This window comes from Sus scrofa, chromosome X, assembly GCF_054392235.1.
Source record: "Sus scrofa isolate SSC_HxYL_T2T_F1_AM1 chromosome X, Sscrofa_HxYL_maternal_Yorkshire_Landrace_v2.0, whole genome shotgun sequence".
In the NCBI taxonomy this organism is placed as follows: domain Eukaryota; kingdom Metazoa; phylum Chordata; class Mammalia; order Artiodactyla; family Suidae; genus Sus; species Sus scrofa.
The window spans coordinates 39,455,217-39,482,047 of NC_139401.1; the positions used below are offsets into that span (position 1 = coordinate 39,455,217).

The window sequence follows — 26,831 nt, forward strand, 5'->3', positions numbered from 1 at the left end:
AGCAGCCTGCAGCATGACCTCCCCTGGCCTCTGAGACCTGCCCGGCTGCGGACTCCTGACTACTCACACCCGTGTGTCATTCACTGGGGCACGTGGTGTGTGTCCACCCATCTGCTCTCCTTGGCTGGCATCACGGGGGCCTGTGGGCCGTTTCCCGCCCTCAGCACAGTGTCGGCCACATAGGAGGAGCCTAAGGATGTGAGCTCTGGTGGCTAAACTGTGGCCGGGCTTGGCAGCTCCGAGCGGGCTCTGAACAGCACGGTGGCCCGATGTGAGGCGAGTGGTGCTGATGAGGGAGCTGAGGGAGCCCCAGAAGGAAAAAGCAAGCAGCCCAGAGGGAGCAGCGCCCGAAGACCACCCAACACAGGCCCCACTGCGACAGGGATCAAGGGTCAGTCACCTTCCCAACCAACAGTTCATCGGAGCAGACGCATGACGGCCCCTCCCTCTCCTGTCCGGCCTTCCCAGGGGAGCCTGGGGGACAGATCTTAGACACTCTGGCACCAACGGGAGCCCAGCCTCCCTTTTCATGGTGACTTATCCAGAGGCACCCTTGTTTTGTTTGTTTGTTTGTTTGGGATAAAAGACACACATTCCTGGGTTTTGTTTGTTTGCTTGTTTCTTAGGACAGAGGCACCCTTGAATGCAGCTCTGGAAAGCAAGCCACCCCCCACTTTCCCCTGGGACCCGAGGGTCTTCCTTGGACTTCTCAGCTCCCCGCCTCTCTCCAGAACTGGGGTGAGGCAAGCCAGGGCAGAGACGGGGACCCACTTCTGAACAGGAGGAGGGAGAACCACACCCACAAGAGCCCCTCTCTGCCTGCCTTCTACTCAGCTGCTGTCCCAACACAGACGGGCCTCCCCAGGGCCCCGCACCAGGGCATTCATTTGTCCTGAAGACATGGTGTCCTCAGCTGGGCATTCCCTTCGGGAGCCCAAGAAGCTGCCAGTTGAGCCCAGGCACGGGGTCAGGGCTGATACGGGGTCTCTGGGAACCACGGGAGACCTTGTGTACCCAACACCCACCAGTGGGGAACCGCAAAGGGCCCCGCTGCTGCCCTGAACGGACCGTCCCAAGGGTCTGAAAGTGACTAGAAACCGAGAAAGACCGTCCCTTCGCTCCATCCAGACAGCCCCGTAGACACGAAAAAATGCAACTGGAAATCTGGCACCTGGCACCGACTGCGCCATGGGAGCTCCTGGGCCTCAAACCAGAAGAGGAATTCACCTTTGTCCGCAGGTGTTCAAAGGCGTCGTCTCACGGAATCCTTATCACACCTCCACGAGATACCGAGGCAGCCGTACACACGTGTGTGGGTTATTTGACGCTCTTCCCACCAAGGGGTGGGGAAGTGCGGGTGGGCTCAGGACCGCTTTGAACACCACAGGAGTGATGCTGTGAGACTTTGAAGACCGAGTCAGAAAAAGGCCAGGCGGCTTCCTCCTGGCCCTCTTGGGGCATCTATTCTGAGATGAGTCAAAAAGAAGGCAACGGCCATGGCTGGGTAGATGCCCCGGTTGACAGCACAGCTGAGCTCCCAGACAATGGAGACAGTCCCCTGACAGCCCTGTGGGCGCGCCGTCCTGGACCTCCTTCAGATGGCTGCAGGCCAGGTTGATTTGGACGGTAACTCCCGACGAGAACCACTCAGCTGAGCCCCTTCCCAGAATCGGGACCAAAATAAAACAGATTTGCGAGAGGTGAGGTAATTTGTTGATAAATGACCAACACACCTGGGGTCACTGGCTGTACCAAAGCCAGACCCGCAGTGAGGTTCTTACTTCAAAGAAGGGGGGGTGGAGGAACTGGTCTATCGTCACACACCCAGTAAGTGGAAGAGTGAAGACTTCAAACTTGGAGTTCCCATCAGGGCTCAGTGCTTAACGAACCTGACCAGTATCCATGAGGACGCAAGTTCGATCCCTGGCCTCACTCAGTGGGTTAAAGATCCGGCGTGGCCGTGAGCTGCGGTGTAGGTTGCAGACTCGGCTCGGATCCCGCGTGGCTGTGGCTGTGGGGTAGGTCGGTGGCTACAGCTCCGATGAGACCCCTAGCCTGGGAACCCCCATGTGCCGCAGGTGCGGCCCTAAAAAGACAAAAACAGAGACTCAAACTCTGTGTCTCCAAATCCAAAACGTTTTATCGCAGCCCTTCGTCACCGTGTCCCCGACCGTGTCTCACTTCCTAGAAGAGGACATTCTGTACAGAAGCAACTCATCTTCAAATCTCGAGGTGCGGCAGCGGTGGCCGTGGTGAGGGTTAAAGCTAGAGATGCCAGGCCCCACCACAGGCCTTGTGAGTCAGGCCAGGCCCCCTGCATTCACTGCCGACACTCCAGGGGACACTGGGGCAGTCAGTGGGTCAACCAACCAGTGGGCCCCGCGGCTCGGCCAGGTTCTCATAGACAATTAAGAGGGGGCCAGCAAGCTTTTCTTCCAAACATACTCAGGGTCAGGAAATCACTCGCCCGTACGTGCTCATCTGATGAAATCGAGACTTTCTTGATCCTATCAAGTGAGAAGTCTTTTCCAGCCCCACACGCCTAAGAGACAGAGCCTAACGGGCGTGTTAGCAATCAATAAGCGTGTCATGGGCAAATGGTGTGTGAGAACACCTTGCAAGACAGGCTGGGCCTTGCCCTCTAAGGACGTACAGCTGAGCTGTGGAGATAAGGCGTAACGGAGCAGAGATTCCCCTTGTGGCTCCTTGGCGTACAAACCCGACTAGGATCCATGAGGATGAGGGATCCCCGGCGTCGCTCAGTGGGTTAAGGATCGGGCGTTGCCCTGAGCTGTGGTGTAGTCGCAGATGCAGCTCGGATCCCGCGTGGCTGTGGCTGTGGCTGTGGTGTAGGCCGGCGGCTACAGCTCCGATTCGACCCCTAGCCTGGGAACCTCCATGTGCCGCAGGTGCAGCCATGCAAAGAAAAAAAAAGAAAAAGATGTAACCGAGCAACCAGAGGATCCGTTTTATGGCTGTGACAATAGACACAAAGGCCACTGGGAGCATTGCACTGAAATGTAGTCTGGGAGGGCTCCGTGGAGGAGGTGTGCCTGGAGCTGGGTGAACAAGATTACTCCAGGTCGGGGGCCCAGGGACTGAGGCTCCCTCAGAGGGCAGAGCGGCTAGGAGGGCCTGGCGGGGGGGGGGGGGGGCAGAGGGAAGCCTGGGCAGCCTGGTGGGTGTGCTCATGGTGTATGGAAGGCAGTGTAGAGCGGGACCAGATTGGTGGTGGTTGGGGGCAGGGGGACAGGTTTGAGGCTTGATACAGATTTTTATTTTCTGTTTCCAAAAGGCTATCTGTCATTAATGACCAAGGACCACATTTCAGCTTTTCCTGACAAGTAAGAAAACCACACACTTTTTTTTTTTTTTTTTTTTTTTGCCATGCCTGTGGCATGTGGAAGTTCCCAGGCCAGGGATGGAACTGGGGCCATAGCAGCAACCCAAGCCACTGCAGGGACACTGCTAGATCCCTAACCTGCTGTGCCACAAGGGAACTCCCCAAACCACGTGCCTGTATTTCCCAGGGCATCGGCTAACATTTTCCCCAGGATGATTTTACAGGAGACACTTGGGAGAATTTTCAAGGGAGAAGAATGCTTTGTTTCTGCCCTGTAGGAGCCTGAAATCTCACAGGGTCCACCAGAAAATTCCACGTGCTGACGGGAAGTCTCCCACTCAGCTATGGGCCTACAAACTGGCAGGACCACTTTGGAAAACTTTCGGCACTTTAAAGCCGAACACAGGCCCAGCGACTCAGCTTGTGGGTAGGCAGACACCCAGCAGAACTTGTGTCCATCTGTTCAGCAGAGGGCATGTACATAAGTGTTCACAGCAGCGCGGTTAGAAATAGCCCCGGGAGTTCCTGCTGTGGTGAAGTTGGTTAATGACCTGACTTACATCTGCGGCATTGCTGTTTGATCCCCAGAACGGCGCTGTGGGTTAAGGATCTGGCTGTGGCAAAGGTTGCAACTGCAGTTCAGTCTTTGTGACTGGGGAACTTCCTTCTACATGCCACGGGTGCGCCCAAAAAAAAAGGCGGCCGGGGGCCGGGGGGGGGAGTTCCCGTTGTGGCTCAGCAGAAATGAATCTGATTAGCATCCATGGGGACGCAGGTTCGATCCCTGGCCTTGCTCAGTGGGTTAAGGATCTGGCGTTGCCATGAGCTGTGTTGGAGGTTGCAGGTGCAGCTCAGATTCCGTGTTGCTGTGGCTGTGGTAGAGGCTACAGCTACAATTCGACCCCTAGCCTAGGAACCTCCATATGCCACAGGTGCAGCCCTAAAAAAGACCAAAAAAAAAAAAAAAAAAAGCCCCAAAGCCAAACTTCCTCAATGCCCATCGACAGTAGAACAGTAGAGAAATAAAAGGTGGTATATTCCCACAGTGGAATACTACACAGCCAAGAGAAGGAATGAACCACCCAGCACACAGTATGGATGGTTCTAAGGAAAATGTGGAGCAAAAGGAGCCAAACACACAAAAAGCTCATACTGTAGATTCTGTTTCTACAAAGTACCAAATCAGGCTACACCAGTCATGCTACTGGAAGTTAGGTTAGCAGTCATCTCTGGGGCTATAGAACTTGGAAGGGGGCACGATATGATGCCTGGCGTGCAGCTCATGTTTCCGGATCTGGGCGTGTTCATCACGCCTGATGCTAGTGATAGGTGTGCTTTTCTGTACAGCTCTTTTGTGTCCATAAAAAGTAAATTGTCATCGTCGTCGTCGTCGTCATTATCTAACGGGGAATGAAGGCAGAAGGCACAGAAGGGCCTCTGGGACAGAGCGGTGAAGAGATTTACAATGAGAGTGACAAAGAAACAAAGCTGAGGGATGTGGCAAGTTCAAGACGGACCCGGTTAAATCAAGCCAAGTTGGCAGCGAAATCAGAGACCAAGCTGCAGGTTCAGGACCGCCCGACACACTCCATGGTGGCGGCTGGTCTAAGAGGCGGTTACATCCCGCTGCTCCCCCTTCCGGATCTGGGCTGGGATGTGAGAGAAGATGCATCACCTCACACACCTTTGGAGACAGGAGGCGGAATTTCCCCCAACGAAGTGATGGTCTGAACCCTCCTAGGGACCCCCCACTCAAGGTCTGTCCCAACGCTCCATCCTCTCCGCTTACATGATGGAAAATCTTGATGCCGCCGCCCTGAATGTTTCTACGGTGGATTCCTTTGATTGGAATCACTTTGGACAAAGGCGATTAGACTCCATTAGCTGTCGGAATCAATTGAACAGTGAGCTTTCCTTCCTAAAGGGAAGGGCCAGGTTCCAGTACTTGGCTGAAGGCAGAGCCCTGGAGGAATTCACTGAAGGGAGGCCCGGTTTTAAACAGCATCACTTTATGCAGAGACATTAGGCATCTCTCCCACATTATTCAAGGGTGGCATGAGAAAGGCAGGGCAGGACCGGGCAGGGGGGAGGAGCGCTAAGAAAGAGCTGGAATCTTCAACCTACTTCCAGATACAATCAATGTACAAAGCCATGTCCTTGGACAGCCAGTGGGACCCGCTGAATGTTCCTGACCTTCCTGGGTCTTACTCCAGATCGATGGCACTCCAAGACATGCTCCGAGGCCAGCAAGAACCACTGCTGGGTCTGGGGTCTTCTCTGGTCTTTCCCGCTCCCCCCCCCACCCCCGCCCCATCCTTGCCTGAGGCCCAGGCAGGAAGACGGGTGTCCATCATGGCCACCCTCTCTCTCAGCCTTGCAGTGGCCTGCGGTCCATCTCCCCAGGCCTCCTGAGGTTGGCAGCCGTGATCCAGAGCCCTCTGGCCCCATAACGAACCACCTCGGGGATGCTAACATGTAATTATTACATGGATTTCTTTCATCTGAAACAGAAGATTCCAGCGAAGACAGTTATATCGTTTCATATATGTATTTGTATATATAAATGTCACAGCTAGAGATACACGGTTTTGGTTTGAACCATCTGTTTCACATTGCATGACTATTCCCAAATCTTCGCCCGCCCTGTGTCCACGCCATTTGCCATGTGACTTTATTCATCGTTCGAGAGGTGGAGGGGACCTCTCCATCCCATCCCTGTCAGGTCCCTACTGTCCTTTGGCCAATGGCATGAAAGCAGAAAGGACAGGGTACGAGTGTCGAGACTAGGACTTGTGTCATAGCGTTTCTACTCTACCCGTGTGCACTTCTGCTGTCACCATGAGACCATGTCCCAGGGAGCCCGCTTGTCCCCAGCAGAGCGGACCCAAACCCACACGTGGACTCAAGCCCAGTTGGGCGTCTAGAACAGCGAACCACAGGTGATCTACAGACAGGGATGGGAGAAATGAATGCTACTAAGTGTGGCGGGTAGTAGTTTGTTATACGGCATTACCATGGTATGTGCTGACCGATACACCACTTTATTCCATCATCCCAAGACCCGTAAAACACAATCTACCATCTAAAAACACACTCCATCCCTCTCTCTCCCCTTATCATTTTTAATTCTTTATCACAACCTGAAATGTTATACACATATATAGATATTTTCTTTGCTCATGTATTTATTCTCTTTTTCTCTCCAGTAAAACAAAGTTTTGAGTTAATTTAGTCACGTCCATGGCACGTGGACATTTCCAGGCCGGGGATCAAACCCACACCACAGCAGTAACCAGAGCCACAGCAGTGATAACCCCAGGTCCTCAACCCACTGAGCCACCGGGGAACTCCCCAGACGAAGTTTTACGATGGCCAAGATACTGTTTTGTTCCCTACCAGAAAAGCCCAAAGCCCTGGTAGGGGCATGGTGGGTGTTAAATAATTACATGCGGAATGGATGTCTCTTATCTAATTTATGTTCCTCTGCACAACTCAACAACTTGATGACAGGCGAAGCTGAGGAAGAAGAAAACATTTTGTGGAGAAGAAAAAATGCTAACAGGAGACCTCGGTATATTGTCCTGAGGAAGGATGAGTGATTTTTCTTTTTTTTTTTTTTTTCCCTAAGGAGCCATTCCTGGTGGCTAGGGCCCTCAGAAGCCACAGCAGATCTCCAGAACTATGACAAGTCAGCAGGTGGCCTGGCCAGTGCCACCCAATGTAACCGGGATGCAGCTAAATGTCTGTAACCCGTCTCAGGGGCTGTCCTCAGCCTTAGGAGGTTTCTGTGTGTCAGTTCACTGGGGGGAACTTCAAAGGGACTGATGTGGCTTCCAAGAGCCGTCAGAACGTTTGACTCCCTGGCACTGTGCCAGCATCACACGTTAATTAAATTATATGGCAGAAACACCACAATGTCAAGGTCAGATATTACAGCCGTCAAAGCCTAACATTAGGCGCAGTATTTTATAGCACAGAGCAAAGTATACCTTTAAACAAATTTCTTTATCTTTCCTATGTCCTCTCTTGCCTCCGGCTCTTTAGTCATCCACCATTCGACGGTGCCCACATGAAGACCCTCTCTGGCTTGTCAGATGGTCAGACGGGGGTGGGGGGAGTGGGTGAGGGGGGGTTTCTGGGGTCACACCCACTTGCTCCATCTGATCCTCCACTCAGGCCCAAAATGGGCATTTGTGAGCCAGGAACTCCCTGAGGGAGAAGGATGTATTCCTCCTGGCTTTGGCCCGAAAGTAAATGCTGGTTCTTCCTTTGAAGATGGTTCTATCTGCAGGACAACAACTCACCAGGCTAGAAAGTGGGGAGGGAAAAAAAAAAAAAAGACCTTCCCTCCAAATGTCTTTTTCATAAGCACAGCTAGAGGAGTTCCCACTGTGGCTCAGCAGGTTAAGAACCCGACATAAGTGTCCGTGAGGATGTGGATTCCATCCCTGGCCTCGCTCATTGGGTTAAGACTCCGGCGTGGCTGTGGCTGTGGTGTAGGCCAGCAACTGTAGCTCCGATTCCACCCCTAGCCCCGAACTTCCATATGCCGCAGGTGCGGCCTTAAAAAGAAAATAATATAATAATAAAAATAAGCAGGGCTAGAAACTCTCCCTGAGCGTGGAAACTGTCCATAGGAAGTCCCCGGCTCTGAGCTGAGCTGAGCAAGGGCAGTTCTCTCAGGCGGAGGATTAGGAGGCCACATTCCGGGGTTCCTCCGGCCTCCCTTGGTTACCGGTGACAACTGGGAGGCCATGAACTTGGGGCCAAATGACTCACGTGCAGTCGCCGAAGCCAAGTTGATACCGAATGTGTTTGTCTCCCCAGTACCTATTAAGCACCTCTACATGCCAGGCACTATTCTACATGCTTTGTCTCCATCAATGGACTTGATTCTGCCCACATTAGGAAATCTGTTGTTTTGTCACTCTCCATTCTAGAGACGGGGTCAAAGTGTAGGCGGGGACAGTAACTGCCTAAGGCCACGCAGCCCCGTCGAGTGGCAGAGCCAGGTTTGAAAGGAAGTGGGGCAGTCTGGCTGCACCCTCCCAGCTACTATGTAGTCTTGGCTATTGAAACCAACAAGCCTCCCACGAACTAGGCGCACTGATAGGGTGCTGGGGGCTGTGGAGGCAGGACCTCGTACACGCAATGTCTCCACTAGGGCCAAGTATTCCTAGGTAACATTTTTGGGTAAAGTTAAATGAATTCAGATCTTTGAAAGGGTTTTGAAGTCTTTCCAAGGGTAGGCGTGTTGAATGAATAGAGCACGTTTGAAAACCTGCCTGCCTATATGGATGTTCATTGTGGTGTTCTTTCCATTTTTTTTCTGTGGGGTTGGGATATTTTTTTCAAAATAAAATTTAAAAAAAAAATTTTTTTTTAAAAAGACATAGCCATGGAGCTCCCTGGCAGCTCAGCAGGTTAAGGAGCCAGTGTTGTCCCTGCTGTGGCACGTGTTCAGTCGCTGGCCAGGGGACTTCTGCATGCCACAGGCATGGCAAAAAAAAAAAAAAGAAAAAAAAAAAGAAAGCAAAAGCAAAAGCAAAAGCAAAAGCATTAGCTTTAATAGACGATCTTGGGATGGGTAAACAAGAAACTCGGAGCAGTGATTGCCCGCAGAGAGGCAAACTGGGTGTCTAAGGAGCGGAGTGGGGCAGGAGAGGTGCCCCCTTGATGTCCTTAGAATTTTGTGCCACAGGCTGGTGTTACCCACAGCATCTGCTGCTAACACGACATCCTTTGGGCAGAACCTGGGGGAAGAAAACCCAGAACTCCCGGTTCCCAAGTCCCCGTCCAGCAGGCGGCTGCGCATGTCGGGGAGTCACTGGTTATCCAGCTGTAAGTGGAAAGGGGACAGAAACACTCCGTCCCCCCTTTGGCTTGAAAAAAGTCAGCTTGAGGAGGAAATTCGAGGGGAACTGTCTCTCCCGGCCTTAGTGTGAGCACAGAGGCTTTCAGCCGCGTGAGGCTGATGTCTCTCCGGGAGACTGTCAGTTCTCGGAGGAGGGGCCCCGGGGCCTGGGGGCCTGGGGCGTCCCCTGATCACCCCTCAACAGCTGCAAGCACGGGGCCCCGTAGACCAGAGGGGCTCTAAGGGATGCTCGTTGAATGAATGTCACCTGCGGTCAAGGGCTACCTGGCCCGATGCTCTCCCTGTGATATGTGTGGCCACCTCTTGGGGCCTGGATGTCACACGTGTCAGTGTCTCCCCAGCCTGGACACGCACAGAACCGGATGAGATTTTTACGCTGCACAGGGGTAAACAGGGACCGAGTGTTCACAACGGCCCAACTTGGCGCTGAAGCGATCCGTCGGGGGACTTGCCCAGCCCTCACCCCCACCCCGCCAGACCTGCCAGGCCGCCCCGAGGGGCTGGTCCACTGGCAACCCCCTTACTCTTGGCGAGCTCCGGAGCTCACCACCCAGACGGGGAGAGGGCAGAATGAGGGGGCTGCTAAGGGGCAGCAGCGGTTTCCTGGGGTTCGGACTGGGTGTGGGGGTGTGCCCTGGCCTGGGGGGCGATGCGGGCTTGAACGGTGGGCTGGACGGGGCGGGCTGCCAGCTCTGGCTGGCCCACAGCCAGGAAGTCTGACTGAACTTGGGCCAGCCCTGTTGGCCCACAGACTGTAAGCTGAACGGCTCCAGCGCTCCCTGGCCTTTGTCTTCGCTTCCCCACCGCTCTCCCTTAGTGTTTAGGAATGTGCTTTGAAGGTTCCAGCGTGTTTCGCCTCGGCTTAGGGAAACCCAGAGCAGAGGCTGGGCCGAGGCCAGATGGCTGCAGGGAGGGCACCTGTGATCACACTGTGGGCGCCCCCGGGGGCAGGTGGAATCCGGGGAGGGGGGGACAGCGGGGGAGGGACTGCAGTCAGCCCCCCCCCGCCCCCCCGCCCCCCTGGGGTCTCTGCTGGGAGACTCCAGTTTCCAGAGCTAGACCTTGGAGAGTCTCAGGTTTGTTTTGTTAAGGGCAGCGGTATTCCCTTACCAGCTCCCCCAGAGAGCCTACATTTGTCCAGCAGCTTTGGGGGGGTGGGTAAGCTACACTCTTGTATTTGTCCGGGGCCAGGGAGAGCGCAGCAAACAGGGCTCCAGCTAGAAAAGGTGCCTCGTGGATTCGCATGAGACTCACTTTCCTGGCCTGCCTTGGGAAACAGGGTCAGCCCCTCCAGGGCTGAGTGAAGGGCCCGGGCCAGATGGCCTCTCTTGCATCTCCAGCTCCGGAGTGAGTGTCTCACGTCCAGGCTGTGCTCCCCCCCCCGCCCCGTAAACCTAGCTGTGGGCTGTGTTTCCCAGGGGGGCCCGCCCGCCATCCTTTAGGGCCTGTACTACCCCCTACTCACCCGCTCATGCCTGCTCATGAAGGCCCAGCCTACATGTAATTTGCACACAGCAAGTGTTTAATAACTGCTAAATGACACAAATACCAGGCCCCTTCCCGGACCAAAAGCACCCTGGGTCTCTCACTAACCAGAAGTCGCTCTCCTCCTTTGATTCCCAAAGCACGGAGCTCTGGGTCTTTTGCCACTGATGTGTCACCCTGAGCTAGCACTGTCACCCTCTGAATGGATTTTCTTAGCAGGACGAAAGAGGGGCTCAATCAAAACCCCCCAGCAGCCCTTGCTCTCTGAGATCTGCACACACACTCCCGTGTGCCTGGCTGTCGATTTAAGCCCAGGTGGGACTACTTCCCATCTCTTCCCGAGCTCAGGTCTTTTTTTTAAAGGCCGTACCCGTGGCATATGGAGGTTCCCAGGCTAAGGGTCGAATCGGAGCTACAGCTGCCGGCCTACACCACAGCTGCAGCCATAGCCACAGCCATGCAGGATCTGAGCTGCATCTGCGACCTACACCACAGCTCACAGCAACGCCGGATCCTTAACCCACTGAGCGCCGCCAGGGATCAAACCCGCAACCTCATGGTTCCTAGTCAGATTCGTTTCCGCTGCGCCACAACGGGAACTCCCCAAGCTCAGGTCTTGGTGGGGTCCCTGGCCTTCGGCCAAGGATGCTTCCCCTGCTTTTCCACAGTCCATTTAGCTTCACTACACATGCCTGGTCCTTGGGCTCCTCACACGTCTGCTCCTTTCTGTCCGCACAGCCATTTATACAGCTCCAGCTCCGGCGTGCGACGGGGCCGTGGCACATGAGCAATAACTCCAATGCCACAAGGGCACCCGAGTCATTTTTCTGCAGCTAGCACTGTCTGTTTGGAGCCATGGAAGACCTCCCTCCTGCCTGGTGCTGACACAGGCCCTGTTTAGTTATGTGAGGGCTCTGGATTTTTTTTTTTTTTTTCCCTTCCTCATTTCCATTTCTCCTTGATTTCAGCACAAGAGTTAAATGTGCGCTCCGAGGCTCTGCTGAGGATAAACAGAAAGTGTGATCAGAGGGATTCCTTCCTGTCTCTCAGAAGATTCACTTTCTCTGCCCAGGTAATGACCACTCCCCCCCCCCCCGCCCCTTCCTCTCAGCCTCCATATATTTAGTGTATGTTGCCCTGGATAGAGTTTAATTAGGCACCAACGCACCCGGGGGCAAGGACCAAGGACCCCTCTCAGGTTGAGCAAATGGGGCCCAGCGCTGGTGCAGGAACCTGCAGCCAGGCTCCCCCCCAACCCCCACCCCCCGGGCTGATAAGTGATGGGCTGCCAGCAGGTAGAGGAGGCTGTCCGTTCTCAGCTAATGATCGCCTTAGGCGCCAAGTGATGGAAAATCCAGGCGGGCCGGCGAGCTGCAGGGCGCAGCCAGGGACAATTGTATGGACCAGTTTAACAGGGCTGGGGGGAGGGATGGCAGAGGGAATGCCGTGTGTGTGTGTGTGTGTGTGTGTGTGTGTGTGTGTGTGTGTGTGTGTCCGTCCCCTGGTCTCTTTTCTGTTCCCTCCCTGCTGCCTTCTCCTCGTTCTTGCTCTCGCTTTCGGTTTTCTGTTCTGTTTCTAGCCCACGCGAGTTGAAATTAGAAAGGTCTTTGCATTCATTTATTTGTTTTAATAAAGACAGCATTTTTAAGCGGCATATTTGCAGCAATTGAGTGCGAAACTAAACACCAAGCCAACTAAATGTGTTAGGGGGAAATGAAAAGTCAGTTTACAAGAAACATATAATTAACACGTTCTCTGACTTTCCCTAAGCCTTTGTCTGGCTGAGGACAAGACAGAGGAATCATCATCAACTTTAATAAAATGAAGGACGGCATCGAGGCAGAAGGGGGACGCAAAAGTTTGGAGTGGGAGACAATCCTCGCGAGGGGATCCTTGGGTTATGATAAATAGGTTTCAAAAATGCATCTTTTGTTGCCTTATTTTTCGTCAACAGCCATTTTCTCCCGCTAACTACAAAGGCTCCAGAAGGCTCTAGTTTGTATTGTACCTGTTAACAGCGACTGAAGCTGAGACCTGGAGGGGGGAGGGGGAGGTGGTACAAGGAACCGGCAGGAGATGCGTGGGAGTTTCCGGAGGCTGATCTACCCAGGCTAATGGAAATTACTATTGCACAACATCAGAGCCTTCACGTGGCCTGACTTCCAATAAACGGTTCCCCTCCTCACCCCTTGGAGAAAGTGAAATAAGACATTAGACTTTCAATAATCTCATATGGTGATGATCAATCAAAACCCAGAGGAGAAGGCCAATTTATAGAAATTGTATCTGCTTCACTGGGCTGCTGGAACCAGGGAGCTGATAAGAACACTGGGTTCGCCTTTGATGTATTGAAGTTGCCCCCAAATGACAAATGCCAAAAAAAACCAAACCAAACCAAAACAAAAAAACCCACAAAAAACCCACCACTGCCTGTACACATGGGGGCTTTTCAAGGGAGAGGGTGCTCGCGAGAGGCCGGAACGAGGCAGCTCACTATTGCGAAGCACATGTAGAGGCCACATAAAAAAGACTTATTTTTATTATCTTGTGGCTATTTTAAGTCTGCGTTTCCATCCTTCCTGTTTGTATTATCGCCAATGAAGTTTATTTGGTGAATTAACTTTTAATGGATCCTCTACTTTGTTCTTCAAAGTTGGCTTCTAGAACTTGGGCCTTTTTAGCCAGGACCCCTCTGCCTTTGTGACCAGCTCCCCCCCCCCCCCAATCCCAATCCTGGAGGTGAAGGGCTCAGCCTCTGTTAACTCCTTGCCTGCTGGTGTCTTTTCTCTGTAGCTACTAATCACCTCCTTTTGATCATTGCCAAGTTCTCAGGTTGAAGGAAGGAGAAAGGACCTCTTGACCATTCTGGCTGGCTTTCCACATGAGCCTGAAAATGTCTACAAATTTGAAACATCTGCCGGGCTGCTTTGGTCTGATTGCTAAAATATGCCGACCTCAAGCCCCCTCCCCCCCGCCCCTTTTAATCTGTTTCATATTCACAAATTAAGCATTTAGTCTGGGTAATAAATCAGGGCGGTTTACGAGGCTCACACGAGACAAACAAGCGAGTAGGGCGCAACACAAGCCCCTGGAAGCGGCGTGCGCGGAGCTGCCAGGAGTCGGGAGCTCCACGCGCTCGAACGCGGAGAGCAGCCCTGGCGCGCCCTGACACGCCGCCAGCACCCACACTTTGGCCGGTCCCAGCGCGGGCGGAGCGGAGGGGTGCAGGAGAGCAGCCCCAGCCCAGGTCCACACCCCTGCAACCTTCTGCGCGAACCCGCGGCGCCCGGCCCGCCCCGGCTCTGGGCAACTCGGCGCCCCCGCCCCGCCAGGGAGGGGCTACTGGCAAAGGCGACAGCCACAAGCGGCACACACCCTGTGGTGGGCCCATTAGGCTTCTCCCAGCCGAGAAGCCGAGAAGGCTGGATGCCCCCTCCCCCACCTCTTCCATCCGGCTGGGCTCGGCCTGAGAGATCCCAGGCCCATACTCGCGAGCCATAGGAAGGGTTCCCCTCCACATCCACGTGTGACCTCCACTAAGCCTGGGCGCTAGGCACAACTCCCCCCGCCCCATCTCTCCGCGTTGCCTCCTCCCAGGCTTCGGTCCCAGCAGCCACAAAGCTACTTTCAGATTCGGGGGGTGGCTGCGGGGGAAGGGCTCTTCTTTAGAGTGGATCGAGGCTTAAGAGAGGCACCGGGAGGGGACCGAAGGCACAAACAAGGCCCAGGGCCCCGCTGCAGAGACCCCTGTCCGGGCTTTAGGGACCACCTAAACTCAGGGGCCTTCGACCTGTGCCCTTCCCGCCCTCCCCTGTGCATCAGCGAGAAGCGGACCAGGACCGGGGGTCTTGAGCCAGTCCCAGTGTAGGACCTCGGGAGACCCTGAAGGGGAAAGTGGCTCCAGGTCACCCCGTCCGAGCCTGTTCTCTGTGGCCGTGCCACGCTCAAGTTCCCTATCGACTGGCGTTCTCGACGCTGTCGTGGGACGCGGCCGCAGGGGCGAAGGGCGGGAAATCGGGAAGCCGGAACCTGCAGCCCACCCCAGACCAGGGCGGGGGAGGTATAGGAACAATTCCCCCATCTCGCAACGCAGTACACCCTTCGCCCTTCCTCTCTTCTCCTAGCACACATTCCGACTGCGAAAGCCATTACCGCCGGCGCGCGAGAGACTTTTTAAATATTTACAGCCCGCTCTCCGCACGGTAGCCTGATCCATCTTGTGGGCGCGGAGGCGGGGCGCGGGGCTCCGCTCCGGGGAAGGTGCGGAGCCGGGGCGGGGGGAGGGGGGGCGCCAGCCGCCTCCCCCCCGCGGCCACCGGAGCTCCCCATCTAGCTCCCCCCGCCGGGTGGGGAGGGGGCTGGAGACTGCGCGCAGCGCGCCCGGGGCCCTGCCGGGGCCTGAGCAGGCGGGGGGCAGCGTCCGGGAGGAGGGAGGGCTGGGAGGCTGATTTAAAGGTTCTCACCGGGAAGCGAGCGAGGCACAGACCTGAGAGCCGCCGCGCGGTGAAATCCGAGGAGCTCTCTTGGCGAGGAGGGGCTGTCAGAGGCCATTTATCTCTCGCCAGAGTGGAGGCTCGGCTCCCACACCGCCCGCGAGTAACAATGGCAGCGATCAGCAGCTCTGCACGCGCTTCAGTGCATGAATGGATTGCGGAAGATGCCTGCGCTCCTCTCCTCTCTGGCGGCTCTAGGAGCGCCCCCTCCCCGCCCGCCGCCCCCGCCCCGCCAGCCTCCTCCAGCCAGAGAGCGCGCGGTGCGCCTCGGGGTTCGCGAGTCCGGCCCTGCGGCGCGGTCACTCTCACCCCCGACCCCTCGCCGCCCTCTCCCCTGCCGCCGTTCCCAGGGCCTTGGCACCTTGCCACCGAGTGTCATTAGGGGCTGAAACTTGACACAAGCCTTCCCGACGCAGACACCCCCGCCAGCCCCCTTCCTCCTTCGCTCCCCTCGCGGCAAGTTTACTTTCAAGGAGTTGGACGGCGTTTCCGCCTCAAAAGGCCGGCAGTGTGCGGGCCCCAGGGGGAAGGGCGGGATCGGAAGGATGTCCTCACCTGCCCCGCGGCCTAGGGTGTTCGCAGGCCCCCGGCTGGCCCCCAGCCCGAGCGCCCGAGGCCCGCGGCCCCGCCTCCCCCTTTGTGGCGGCTAACCCACCAAGACTGCCTGCGATCTGCACAGGCACACGCACTCCGGGCACCCCTACCCGGACCCACACGTCCAGCCACCTTTCGGGCCAGCGACACAGCCGTGTACTCAAATTCTCAGAGGCTCGAGAATTTGGAGAACGCCACAGACGGCGCGAGGTCGGTCGCAGAAGTGGTCTCCTTTAACTCTGCAAAGCAGGTCTCATAAAAGTGCCCCTCCAGTTGCTGCCTGGGGCTGAGAGCAATGGGGAGCGAAGTAAGGGATACTCTGAGCCCTCTTGGGTTTGCTTTGGGGGAGCCAAACCAGAACCTCGGGATGGGATGTTTCGGTCTTGGAGGTTGCCCAGACTCGGATGCCGCAGCCTGGGGCGGGGGAGGGGGCGCCAGGGGTGGGCGCGCGCAGCGATCCAAAGGCAGTGCCAAGTAGCCCGAGAGAGGTGGCCGAAGTGAGCCCGGGTTGAGGGTTGAGGGTTACGGCCACACACGTGCGCAAACAGCGAGGCAGCGTAAAAGCTGAGACGCACTCGGAGAGGCAAAGCGCGACTGGCCGACCCAGGAGATTGGCGAGGGCAGGCGAGAAGCTGGCAGCGAGACAAAGCGAGAGGAGAGAGCCAGGGAGGCTCAGCCGCAGACCCGGAAACGCAGGCAGCAGCAGACGCCCGAGCCCCGACGCGGAGGCGTGCGCAGCCAGGCCCTGCCTGGCATCCCCCGGTTTGCGCGCCCAGGGACGCTGACGCCGACTCCTGGCGGGGCCTACTGCCAGAGCTTTACTCGGTTGGGCCTGAGCGGCCTCGGCGAGTCAGCTTGGGGCCTTCCCAGCACATGGTGGGATCCATGGAGTGGGCTTAACTGATAGGGACCCCTCTGGTCTCCGGCCCCTCCCTGAGCCTCGGATAAAGGTATGGGCTGGAGGAACTCGGCACTTTCTCAGGACCAGAGGACAGCCCTCGTGTCTCCACCCTGAGGGCCTCTGGCGACTGTTTATCTGACTTGGAGGCGCTGGAAGGCCGCCACCCTCGACCGAATTGACATTCCAGCTTCCCCATCGCAAGACCCTGACAGCAGAGCCCACGCCCTGACTTTGCAACGATCAGGACTCAAGACTGGACGCCCCGCAAGGAGGAACAGTGTCCTGTGAGATGAGGTCCCCAGCCTCCAGTTCTCCGCCTCTGGCTCCCTCCCACCACCCACACCGGGCCCAGCCGCTCCAGCCCACCGGGCCAGCAGCGCCCCCTACTCACTGATACTCCCCCTCCCCCAGCTTCTGCCCCGCTGGCTCCGCAGCCCCGGGCAGCAGCCGCAGCCGCCGCGGAGCGCGCCTCTCCTCCCTGGAATGAAGCTGAGCGCTTTGCTGCGGCTGTTGGCTTTGCGGCACATTCGCTGTACCAACCCCCACCACACACACACACACACACACACACACACACACACACACACACACACGAGTCGTTCTCGCCCTTCCTGTCTCCCTGCTGGGCGTCCTCGAAATCTGCCTAGCCTGAGTGCAGAGCCCGGGCAGAGCTGGAGCCTGGGAGACCCAGCAGACGTGGCCAAGGGAGAGGACGAGAGGGTCCGTAGTGGAGGAGGGGGCGCATGCCTGAAAGAAAAAGAAGCCAGCCTGGAGCCACAGCCTGCAGGCGAGGGGGAGTATAAAGCGAAGGCCAGCGCTAATCCCTCCGCCTGCCTATGTGGGGCCTGACAGTTTACAAAAGCCTTTCCCCTGAATATTATCTCATTTGCACCAGCCTCACCACCAGGCTGTGAGGGAGGTAGGGCAGATAGCATTACCCCCAGCGGCAGAGGCGGGAGATGGGGCCCAGAGAGGTTAAGAGAGGTCTGCAGCAAGGTCGCAGAGCTGAGTGGTGGGGGAGGCCCCAGGCCCGGGGTTTCCTGCTCCCAAGTTCACTTTCCTGTTCAATAGCTCCCTGTGGGTGTGTGGGTGTGTGTGTGTGTGTCTGGGGGAATATCTGTGCGGAGGGGAAGGGGGCTGGCTGGACAGGAATGAACAGTCCAGTTAGGGAAGTCCAGGAAGGAAGGACACAGCCCCACACCTCTTCCTCTACCCAGGTCTCACCCAACAGCCCCCGCTTTGCTCTTTCCGTAGCAGCCGGCGAGCCGGCCCCCAGCCCGCCTGCGCCTGCCCGGGGGTGAGCTGTCGGTGCCTGGCTGTGCCTTCAGCAGCAGCTATTCCAGAGGTCTCGTATCTTTGGGAGGCCCCGCTCTGCTTGTCTGCTCAGCTCTCCTCTCTGCCTGTCATCCCCGCCCCCAGCCTCGGCTGCAGGATGCCTTGCGTCCAACTGTGGTTTCCGGGCAATAAAACAACTATTAAAGTCTCAGGCACGGCTGGTGATTTGCATCACATCCTCTCGTGCATGGATTCAATATTTAATACACAATATTGAATACGGATATTAAAAATCAATAGCTGAGGACCCCTGGGGAGGCGGCACAGTGAGATCCTGCTTTGGGAACACAACCAGATCCTCTAAAAAGACGGGAACGGCAAGTTCAGCCAAGCTGAGCCCAGCGCCAGGGGAAGTGAGGGGCAGTGGCTGCCTCTTGGCTTCCTGATACGCTTAACTCACCATCCCTAAGTCAAGCTAGGGATGGCCGAAGGAATGCTGTGCCCCCAGGCTTTACTAGCTGGGAAGTGGGGCGGGAGGGTTTGTTTCCAAGCAAGCTACCAGGTGGACAGAGCCACCCTTTTTGTTGCCATTTGCACTTCGGTTTGGTTCTGGGCGGCGTCCTGTGGGCCAGCACTCCACACCTCCCACCATGAGGCTCCTTCCCAGGGCCTCGTGACATCCATCACCATAGGCCCCATGGGGAGCTTTTGGCATAAGCTTTCAGGGGAGATGGACTGGGAATTCCAATGGCTCAGAATATTCTTTGCACAGTTAAAGAAGTGTGAATGCCTGGTACTAGCCTGGACACCACCAGCCTTCAAGACAGAAACCCTCCACCTTGTGACTTGCCAAAGGGCCTGGAGATGGTTGGGTGGTGACAGGCAAGGGGACGGCGAGGAGAAAGAGGCTGGGACGTTGAAGGACCCCCGCTCCAGAACCAGAGAATCCAGATTGTCTGTTAAACAGCCAGAAGAGAGAGCTGCCGGGACGCATAATTATCTTTTCGGCCCGAAGAGGAACACACAAATTACTCTCTTCTTTATCAAAACACAGAAACACGCTTTCCCTTACACAGAAACAAGGTTCTCACAGACTGATAGGGAAGGGGTGAAGAATAAACATTTTTGAGAGGATTCCTTTTTTTCCCACTACAGAAAGAGGAGAAAAACTAACACTGGGAGACACACTTAGGTTATCTGATTGGAAAGGCCTGGAGATTTTTAGATGCCACAAAGAACTAGGTGAACTTGACTTACTGAAGTGCCATTTTAGGCCCCAACTTATAGCACGAGTCTTATAGAGTCCCCTTTTATCATAGCCTAAATCAATATGGATTGAGTTGGAAATCTTGCTCTGGTTATAAATAGAGAGGACAGACACCTCAGGAAAACCCCAAAGTGGCAATTTGGGTAAAAGTTAGAAGGGAAGGAAAGAAGTGTTAGAAAATGACAGTTAATGAGCCAGTGGCCTGGCCTCTTTGTTCCCTAACAGTTGTCAGAGAAACCATCAAAGGGAGGGAACAGGGGCCCTTCTCAGAACCGGCACAGGAAAAAGCTGACGCTCTCTGGCTGCTACAGAGCCCCTCGGTGGTAGCTCACAGACCCGGCCCCCTGGGAGATTGCCTGTGTGTATTTATTCGTTTCCGGGCTGGGGGCGGTGGTGGGGGTGCAGCCACTGACAACATTGGGCCCTGGGCCTGTGACACCCTCTAGCAAAAGTTGTACCCAGAGGAAAAGGCGTCCTCAGGCAGATGTCGGATATACAGCAACTGCTCCAGCACCGTCTTTAGGCACTACCGGGGCTCTGGGCCTCCTCCAGACCCAAAGAGACCTGATAGTTTGCGGACCCCACAGATTGCACCTAGCAGGAACTCGTGAGGTGTGTATGAGAGAGCCAGCCAAGGGAGAAGGCTGGGGGGACCCAAGGGCCCAGGAGGGCCTCCCGATACAAGCTTAGAGCTGAGCCCGCTGGGAGGAGATGCACTGCCAGAACCCACTGAGGCCGACACCTCCCCGCTGGACCCACCTGGTCCTCCCAATCACGATGGGAAGTGGCCTTGTCCCCTTGCGCTAGACCCAAGGTGTAGGGGACCTCTGCGCCATGGCATGAAGAGCCTACACATCAAGTCCCACATTTGGAGATTTGGGGGCAGGAGGGGGTGGTATCCACCGGCCTCCAACGCTCCACCCTTCCGAACGCTTTCCTGGAATCAACTGAAGCTGCTAGCGGAGTTGTTCCTGAAGCCCCTCTAGGATGTCACCACCTCCTGGTACAGGACAGCGGGGACGATGGCTCTCTGCTGATAGGATCCCCTGGATAGTAGCTACACTCACCAAAACACGGGGCTTCGGATTCTGGCCCGAAGCCTCCCAGTTCCCATGAGACTCTATCTCCCCTCCCATGCCCCACAGAAACACACCCCCAAAGTGCCGGGGTGAACCCCGAGCTTGAGGCCAGGGTCAGTGGAGGGACGGCCCCCACCACCAACAAGTTGCCCGTAGAGATAACAGCTGTGGGAGGGGGAGGGGAGCCGCAAGCAGCCACGACTGAACGGTCGCGATCTAGAAAATTCAACAAGAGGCCGCCGCGGTGGCGGCGGCGGCGGCGGCTCCAATTAGCTGAGCCAACTGGGAAGGCAGAGAGCGAGGCGGCGGCCCCGCCGATCGTGCCCGGGGCGAGCAGGCGGGCGGGGGCGCGGGGGCCTCGGAGCTGCCCGGGCGGCCCTCGCCCGGCCCCTCCCGCGGGCTCTCGGAGCGCGCCTGGTGTTTACACACTGTCCTTCCGACACGGGATCAAGTTTCAGACCGCGCTGGAGGCGCCGGGGGCCGGCCACAGGCCCAGGAGAGGGGAAGAACTGGAGCGGGATCTAAGGCTGCGCTGCGCGGACAAGGCTTAGCGCGCGTGGGCACAGCTAGTGCAGTGGTCCCCTCGGGGGTGGGGTTGAGGGGAAGCCCATCGGGCAGGGTGGGCAGGGGCAGCTGTCCCGGAGGGAGAAGCATCTCCGAGTTGCAAGAGTGGTGTGCTGTGCTCGCTCCGGCGGGAGAACTTACCCCTGGCGGGGGAAAGGGCTGCCCAGAACCCTGGCGCAAAACCTGCTCTGAGCGCCCCTAGTGAGCTCTTCACTCCCCCCCGCCCCCCCCCCGCGCCCCGGATCCTTTGATACACCACGGGATTCAGACCATTGTTGGAGAGGAGGGGGTGACGGTCTGTGGGCTAGAAAGAGCAACGAGCGATCGGAGACTTCGAGCTTCCCCGCGCGCCCTGGCCCCGGGGCTGCCGAGGCCTCGGGCCGAGTGCCGGAGGGCTCGCGGCTCCGCGCCTCCTCTGAGCTGGCAGCCCGCGGGTGCCCCACGCTGTCAGGCGGCAGCGGCTGAGCTTCCAGCAGCACGGGCACACTGTAAACAGCTGCGTGCGCGCCCTCCCCGCCCGGGCTGGGAACCTCACCCAAACACCCTGTCGCCTTCTCTCCGGCTCCCGGCAGAGGCTGAGGGGGGTGGGGTGGGGCGGCGCGGGGGGCGAGGCCTTTGAAGCCCAGCCTGGGGAGAGAGGGCCCCCACCCCACGCCCGGGGCCCGGGAGCGAGCGTTCTGAACCTGCAGGGGTGCGGGGTGCTGCGGGGAGGGGAAGGAGTCAGCGCCTGCCCCCTCCCCACTGAATGTCTGCTTTGTTCCGGAAAACAAGGGAAGCATTAGGCTGCTGCCCCCGGGGAAACACAAAACTTCTTTTTGAATCTCGGGAAGGGCGGTTGACTGCGCTACGGGGCTCCTAAGACAGACCGAGGAGGGGAAAAGCTGAGAGGGCGGGCAGAGACAGGGCGACTCCGGAGGGAGGACGACCGACGGAGTTGCGGGGGGGCGGGGGAGCCACTCAGGGTGACCGGGCGGGAGACCCGGGAACCCGACTCGGCGCGAAGGTGCCGCGCGAGTTCCAGCGAGCAGCCGCCCGGCCAAGTGGCGCCGGCCCAGCCCGCGGCCGTGCCAGCTTCCTGCCCTGCCCAGGACCGCGGAGCAGTCGGGGACGCCGCCGCAGGCTGACCCGGAATCGCAGAAGGACAGCGGGGGTGGGGGCGCAAAGCTACAAGTAAACCCCTACTAGAACTTTCTGCACTGCCCCCCCCCCACTAAAGTGAGCCCGGACCCCAGGCCTGTGGGGCGTCGGCTCCGGGCTTTCAGTCTTGGAGGAAAGAGGGGGCAAAGGCCCAGGGAGCTCCCCTGAGCGGAAGATGGGGGGGACAGTCTGAAGTGTCTTTGGTCTCATTTGATGACCGCTAATCCGATCGGCTCCCAGACCCGCTGTGCCTTTGCGAGAGGGCGGGTCACTTCTGCCCTGGCCGGTGCGAGCGGGCGAGGGGACAAGCGAAAGCAGACACAGAGCTCGCTCGCTCGCTCTCCAGCTCCCTGTCCTCCCCGGCTACTACCCCTCACTTGGCCCTTCCCCGCACCTAAGGAAGGGGAGGGCACCCAAGCTCTGCCCCACCCTCCTTGGGGCGCTCCCCTCCGCCTCGGAAGCTCAGACCGACAGCGAGGGTTTTCCCCCTTTCCCTTGGGCTCGCTGGGTTTCCAACTTCCTTTAAACCTCCCTCCTCGCTCCGAAAAGCCCCGAGGAAAGGAGCCGAGAGGAAGCACGCCGCTAGTGTGCGAAATGAAGACCATGTGTGAGGACGGCGGCATCAGAGTGCAGCCGCCGCGGGCTGGGGGTGGGGTGGGGTGGCGAAGGCCCCCGCGCGGCCAGAGGCTTGGGGCGGCAGCAGCCAGCGCCTCAGCTCGGCGTTGGGGATGCGGAGACGCAGCGAGAAGCATCGAAGAGGCTGGGCTGGCCTCGTGGCGGGAGGCAGGGAGGGGGGGTGCAGGGGCGCGGAAGGGGGGCTGCCGCGCCATGGGGGGTGGGGGGCGGGGACGCAGCCCCGGCTTCCTGGGCCGCAGCTGCGACCGAGGGCGCAAGAGCAGATCATGCTCGGCGGCGGCGGCGGCGGCGGCGGCGGCGGCGGCGGCTCGGGCCCGCCGCGCTCGCAGCTGAGAATCAACAAAGGGAGGCGGCGGGCGAGCGGGGGAGGGGCGCCTCCGAGCGTTCGCTGGCTGCTGTGGAATAATAAAAAATAATTAATAATGATAATAAGAGAAAAATCCCCGGGCTTTCATGGCTCTGGGTTTCCGTGTGGCTGCAGCGGGAAGCGCGCTGTCCTTGAGGCGGCCTCTCTCGCCTGGTCTGCCCGCCCCTCCCCCTCCCTCGCCCCCTCCCCTCCCCGGGAACCGGGAAGAGAAAGGTCTGCAGCTGACAAATATTATCCATTCTCCCCATCGATCGCGGAGTGTACAGATGTGAGCGCTTGATGTGCCCGCGGAGCGGCGGATCCTCCCTGCTCGCTCGCTCTCGCCCAGGCTCCGCTCGCCGCCCCCCTCCTCCCCCTTTGTTCTCCTCCCCTTTCCCTCTCTTTAAATAGATTTCAGGGCGCTGCCTGTTGGAGAGCAGCTGGCGATCTCTCCCGAGAGAGGGAGCGAGCGCAGCCCGAGGTGCCCTGTCACCAGCCTCCCCTCCCCCACCTCGCTTACCCAGTGCGGGCCCACCCTCCACCTTTCTCCAGTTCCCAAAACAGAAAACACCGGGAACACCCACGTCCACTGCACCGAGAGTCTCTCCGAGCTCTTGGACTCCTCGCGCTGTCCCCTGTGTCCGTGTCTGTGTGCGGGAGAGGGAGGGGGCGCAGGGAGGGGGCTCGGAGACTTGCCGGAAGAGCCGAGGGTCGGGATCTTTCCTCGGCAGCAGCAGGGACGCAGCCCCGGTCACGCTGAGAGGGGACAGTTTACCCATTAGGGAAAGTCGGCGGAGGCGGCCCTTTTATTCCTCTTTTGCAGATGGCAGATTAAGCCAGCAGCGTCCGGTCTCAAAGGGGCCGGCCGCTCGGCTAAGGGTTAACCCGTCGGCCGGTAATCGCGGACACACGCGCGCGCGCGCGCACACACACACACACACACACACACACACACACACAGAGTCACACACACGCGCGCGCGGCGCGCCCTCCCCGCCCGCCGGAGCGCCCGCCACAGCCCGCAGTGCGCCCGGGGCTGGAAGGAGGGGGGACTCGGGGGGGAGGGGCGGGGCGGGCTTAACCAGGCCGCTCGACTGAGCCGAGGCCACCTCGCCGTCTGTCACTTAAATGATTGTCCTCCGCTCCGCTCGGTGCGGTCAGTACGGGCTGTTAACAGGCAGTTGCAATCAGTTTCCGAAAGGTCAGCCAAGGTCCTCCGGCTCTCGCAGACGGAAGGCATTACGAAACCGCTTTTGTATCTGCAGGCACTTTAGAAAAAGAGGCGAGGAGGGGCGCACCGCAGCGCGGCGATGCTGCGAGCCCCGGGAGAGGGGCGGGGGCCGTGGGGCGGGGGAGCTCGGCCCGCCCCCCACCATGGCCTGGACCGGGCGGCGGGGAAACCACACGGGGAGTGACCCAGACCCTCTTGGTTACGATGGGGAAGCCGGAAGGAAGAGGGGGGGCAGGCGGCAAGAGAAGGAGGAATGGGAGGAAGTGGGAGAGGCGTCCTGGCCCCCCTCCTCGCCCGGCCTTCGGCCCACACCAGGACCCGGACGGGGGCTGGCGGCCCTGGGTGCTGGAAGACCCCACTCGGACTCTCAGGTCCTCCTGTCTCTGGAAAGTGGGGCGGGGAGGGAATGAGAGACCCTCGCAGAGCAAGCAAGTCCCCGCGCGGTGTCTGAAGACGCTGCTGCTGCCGCCGCTAGAAGTCGTCCATCAGCAACCAGTCCAACCTGCCAGTGATAATGTGCGATCAACACCAAATCACCCCCGCCAGGCGCGATCCATCATCGCTGCGCGCCGCGGGGCCGCGTGAGGCTCACTCGGGGCTTGGGCGGGGGGGCGGGGGTGCGGAACAGAAGGCTGTCGCCCTGCGCACTTGGGCTCTCGGCGCACCTAGCTGCCCCTCCCGGAGGTCTGCACCCGGCGTTCATAACTCTCCAAGTTCCCCAGCCGCAAAGCACAGACACGGTGGCTCCGAGTTCCTCGCGCAGGTCACTTAGGAGCCAGCACGCCCTACTATCCCGGTCACACCCTACAAAGCCGTCCCTTCCTCGGATCTGCCCTGCCCGTCCCCTCCCCCTCCTTCGAGAAAGCCTGGCTGGCGGGAAATTAATATTTAATATCGTGAAATTGATTAAAGGGCTGGAAGCCGGCAATGGGGTGGGGGGAAGGGTAGGGGCGTAATTAAAGATCTGAGAGTCGTGGCCGCTCCTCGTGTGCTGCAGCCGCACAGGGCCTTTGTGAGGCCGTGGCGGAGCTGCGCTGGGCTGAGCCCAGCAGTCTCGGGGCGGTGGCCGGTGCTGCCCAGGATCCCGCCGGCGCCCGAGGGCGGAGGGCAGAGGCCGCTCTGCCGGGCGGGCTGTCCCGGAGGTAGCGAGTTAACCTTAGCGCACCTGAGGCTGCGCAGAGAGCCGCCTTCCCTTGCCTGCCAGTATCATAGGCTCATCTCGGCCGCAGGAGACTGAGGGTCGGGTGCTGCAGCTTTTCACTGCTAGTTCAGTGCAGAAGCTCCTTACTCGCCTAGGGGCTCTGGAAGGTGCATCCCCCTTGCAACTCCAAGGTCCCCAGCGCAGCCTCGCCCGGGCCCCATCGCAAGCCTCTCATGCATCCCTTCGAGAGAAGGGGAGTCAGGCAGGCTCCTCCAGTTCTGTAATTGGGGGATCCGCAGGCCGAGGCTGCTCAGAGCTCCCGTTGGTTCTCTCTCGTCCAGGCCCCACCCCGGGCTGCTCACACTTGGGGCAGCTTAACTCGTTCAGCTGCACTGCAGATGGGGCCTGCCGCTCGAGGCGGCGGTCTCCAGGGAGTCGTCACCGAACCAGCTCGGCCGGCCGCCTGTCGCACCATTTATGGTTACTGCGCCTCCCGGAAAGGGCACGGGGGGCTGGACAGGGCTGCGGGTGGGTGCGCCCAGGCCACTCAAGCTGGCGCTACTAGAGGAATTCGGATAGCAGTAACCCGTTGGCGCGGCTACCGTTCAGAAATCAGATAGTTGGCTCCTCGGCAGGATGACCCCCAGCTTGTGCAGGCCTGACTCCAAAGGACCGCTTTGAAGTTTTGCTCGTATACAATTTTTTTTTTTTTTTTTGTGAAGCCATTTGTCTGAAAAGTACCAACAAGTGTGCCGAGGGGAGGAAAAAAACCACACACAAACACAACAAGCGGCATCCTTGGCCCTAATCAGTTAGGGGAGGGCAGGAGGCCCCACCAGGCACCAGGCCCTCTAGAAGGAAGGTCAGGACCAGGGAGGATTAGGCCCAGTCTTGGGTTTATTGCTGTACTTGAACAAAGCACCGGGGGCTGCCTAAACTGAGGCAAGAGAGAGGTAATTAATAGAGGAGCTGAAGAAGCAAAGAAAGGCTGGTGTGGCTGCTGCCTGGGTGGGTGGAGAAGCAGAAGTGCTTCTCCATGAGAATAACAAGCTGGTGCAAACGTTATGCAGAATGACTTTATTTCACCAAAACAAAACCAAAAAGTTCACATTCAGCTTCTCACGCTGAGCTGATAAGCCACATGCAAACTTTGGATGGAACCTTGAACCAGTGGGAGGTGTCAGCCCGCAGTTTACACAGGGCAATGGGAAGCTTTTCCGAGTACTTCTCCCATTCCTACCTTTGTGATTCTACCTGCATCAGCTACTCCCTAGAGTGGCCTTTCTGACCTCCCAACCTGAGCCCGAGGCGAGATCACTCAGAATGCACCGCATTCATCAATGCCATTTCTGGTAAATTGGACCTCAGGTTTTGGAGTGTCCTAAGAGGGAGGCAGCCTACACAGTGCGCATACCGATGTCACAGCAAATGTGATGGGCGGCACACATTCTGTAGCCTTTCCTA

The 26,831-nt window shown here is 58.2% G+C and overlaps 1 protein-coding gene across 3 annotated transcripts in view; it reads right to left on the bottom strand.

Annotated features, from left to right (window-relative positions):
- The window catches only part of BCOR (BCL6 corepressor), a 123,342-nt gene that overhangs the window by 76,739 nt on the left and 19,772 nt on the right, over positions 1-26,831 (bottom strand). Inside the window, exon 1 of one of the 3 annotated variants that reach the window (XM_085007698.1) lies at positions 15,190-15,362. The exons of 1 other annotated variant lie outside the window; for it this stretch is intronic. The gene's annotated coding sequence lies outside the window, so the exon portion shown is untranslated. Of the gene's footprint in view, positions 1-15,166; positions 15,363-26,831 lie in introns of those variants that run through there. One more of the 3 variants, XM_085007697.1, reaches the window with a different exon arrangement.